Source organism: Aegilops tauschii, chromosome 2, assembly GCF_002575655.3.
Source record: "Aegilops tauschii subsp. strangulata cultivar AL8/78 chromosome 2, Aet v6.0, whole genome shotgun sequence".
Taxonomy (NCBI): Eukaryota; Viridiplantae; Streptophyta; class Magnoliopsida; order Poales; family Poaceae; genus Aegilops; species Aegilops tauschii.
The window spans coordinates 65078842-65082100 of NC_053036.3; positions in this window are offsets into that span (position 1 = coordinate 65078842).

The window sequence follows — 3259 nt, forward strand, 5'->3', positions numbered from 1 at the left end:
CGAAGACCATGGCAGCCTTAACTGCACTCATGACCCGTTTCTGTGTGGGTGAAGATAGTTGGTTGGCTCATAGACGCAACAGCTCTGGCGACCCCGGCACTTCTGAGGCCAGGGACGGCAATGGTAAACCACGCCGCAATAACAATAAACTTCAAAGCAATAACGACGATGGAGATGACACGACAGTCAATGCCGGATTCAGTGGTTCTAAACCCGGTCAACGGAAGAAACCTTTTAAAGGCAACAGGGACGGTCCATCCAACTTGGACAAAATCCTTGAGAGGCCGTGTCAGATTCATGGCACACCCGACAAGCCTGCAAACCACACCAACAAAAACTATTGGGTTTACAAACATGCCGGTGATGATGAGCCCCGACAGCCGAACACCGGGGGCCAAAGCAGTTTCCCCCTGAAGTGAAAACAGTGAACATGATCTATGTCACTCACATTCCCAAAAGGGAGCGCAAGCTCGCAGGGACGTCTACGCCGTAGAGCCTGTTGCCCCAAAATTCAATCCATGGGCAGCCTCTCCGATCACCTTTGATCGCAGGGATCACCCAACCAGTATCCGTCACGGGGGTTCGGCCGCCCTGGTACTCGATCTAATCATTGATGGATACCATCTCACTAGAGTCCTTATGGACGGCGACAAAAGTCTCAACTTAACTTATCAAGACACTGTCCGCAAGATGGGAATTGACCCATCAAGAATCAAGCCCAGTAACACCACCTTTAAAGGTGTGATACCCGGCGTGGAGGCCCGCTGTACGGGCTCATTAACACTGGAGGTAGTATTCGTCTCCCCAGACAATTTCCAAAGTGAGGAACTGATCTTCGACATCGTCCCCTTTCGCAGTGGTTATCACGCACTGCTCGGACGAACTGCTTTCGCTCGCTTTAATGCAGTCCCCCACTACGCTTATTTGAAGCTTAAAATGCCCGGACCCCGCGGCGTTATCACAGTCAATGGAAATATGGAGCGCTCCCTCCGTACCAAAGAGCACACAGCGGCCCTTGTAGCCGAGGTGTACAACGGACATTAAAGCCAATGACATCTCTAAACGAGCCCGATCCGCACCGCACCGCGATGACTCGACGGATCTGGACCTCGATTAGCAGTTTGGCCTCCGTCGACTGCCCTATAAGGTTGCGGCTTACGTACCGCGCGTAGATAACTACACACTCAAAATACCTTGGGAAATGCCAGAGGCACACTGCGGAAATAGTCCATAGTACGGCTTGACCCTATTTGGACATTATACATTTTTTTACCGCAGGTTCATTAAGAGCTCTATCCGCTGTATGGTTGCATCAGGGACCCTTCCAAGGCTGGTTTTTCCCTCCTTTATGGACAACCATCAAATACCCCTGTTAAAGGATTCGTTACTAAGGAGAAACAACGCAGACGTGCGGCAGGGCATCACTGGAGTCTTCGAACCATTACTTTTAGGCCCTGTGTTAGACTTTCCCTTATGTAAATTTTTAGGCATGTAACATGACCTTTCTATTTATGTCATTGTCTGTCGAAACACGCCTCGACGTACTGATAAGGATATAAAGGAAGCAGATGATCCCACCTTTCTTTTTTTGGGGTTTTTATATTGTCTTATCATCCATATTCCCTCCTTGCTCTCGACTAATGTCCGCGCTTCGGCATGGCCTTTATACCAGGGGTTGTATTCGGCCCCGCAAACTCTTAAGTCCGAACACCTATAGGGAACTCTTCGGCGTCCCGGATATTGCACTATATGCATCGGCTCCGTATCATGTCTTTGTCTATAGTTGGGTTGCCCAGCTCCTGTGTTTACCATCATACGTTCCGCAAGTTCGGCTAAGGTAGTAAAGGGAGAACTACTGCAATTGTATTTCTAGTTCGTCCGGTCAAGTACCTCAGTAGAGAAAGCCAAAAACTGACTGTCATGGTATTGGAGAGCTGGCCAGCGATCCGGTGACTTAGTGTCATACTACGAATCATTCGCAATTTAAGCCGTGTTATACGAGGGGCTGGGATTCGACCAAGCCGTGTTGCAAAGGCGCCATACTCTGGATTGCCGTTCACGCAACAGGGGCTAGTATTTAGCCCCACCAATGGACTCCAATGGCTAAGTGAGGATAATAAAGCTGCATAGTCTGATTGCCTAGTTCATCTAGCGGACGCCTCGACCAAGACGTTGGATAAAGAGCGGACACGCATTTGTGAACAACCCGGAAATACTTTCACGGGGGCGGAAGCCGATGACTGGCAATCTTCACATATAAAACGGCCGAATAGGAGGATAAACTGACCAAATCATAAGGCGGAAGCATAAATATTTAACATCATGAGTTCATTACATGGTCTTTGCAAACCGAACTCCACTACTCAAATATGATATCCTTTGAACATTGGCCCTCTACAATTCGGGCTCCCTCTAGGACCTCGCCGAAGTACCTCTCCAGCCTTCGGTGGTCCTTGCCTTTGGGCGGCCCTGCGGTGGCAATTTCGGTGGCCCTCATCTTCGCCCATTGCACCTTGACGCGGGCGAAGGCCATCCGGGCACCTTCTATGCAGGCCGACCGTTTTATGGCATTGATCCAGGGACACGCATTGACTAGCCGCCTCACGAGTCCGAAGTAGCTGCTGGGTATGGGCTCGGCGGGCCAAAGACGGACTATTACATCCTTCATGGCCAACCCGGTCACCCTATGCAGCTCGGTCAGCTGCTTTAGCTGATCACTGAGGGGCATCGGATGCTCTGGCGCAAGATACTGCGACAAGAGCAGCTTCTCCATCGAACTCCACTCTTCGGCTCGGAAGAACTCCGCGGCGTCAGTGACACTCCTGGGTAGATCCACAAACGCGCCTGGAGAACTCCAAACTCAGGTCAGCAAGATGTATCTCCTACTTACAAATTCGCTCTGCAGAAGAAAGGCCTTACCAGCCGCTATCTGCCTCGCCTCCTGGATCTCCTGGCAAGCGCCCTGGGCTTCAACCTGGGCCTCTTTCACGCTCTGGAGAGCTTTGGCGAGTTTGGAGGCTTGATCCGAAGTCTTCTGCTCCAAGGACTCGCACTTAGTTATGGCGTCCTTGAGCTCTTGTCCGACCTCGCCCAACCGCGCCTCATGTTTTCGGCGGGCAGTTTGCTCCGCCTCCAACTCCTTCGTCGCTTTGTCAGCGGCCGCCCTGCTCACCTCTGCCTCCTTTTTGGCTTGGGCAAGCGCACTCTTGAGGGACTCGACGTCGGCTGCGCCAACTATGAGTATAATTATAAAACTCAG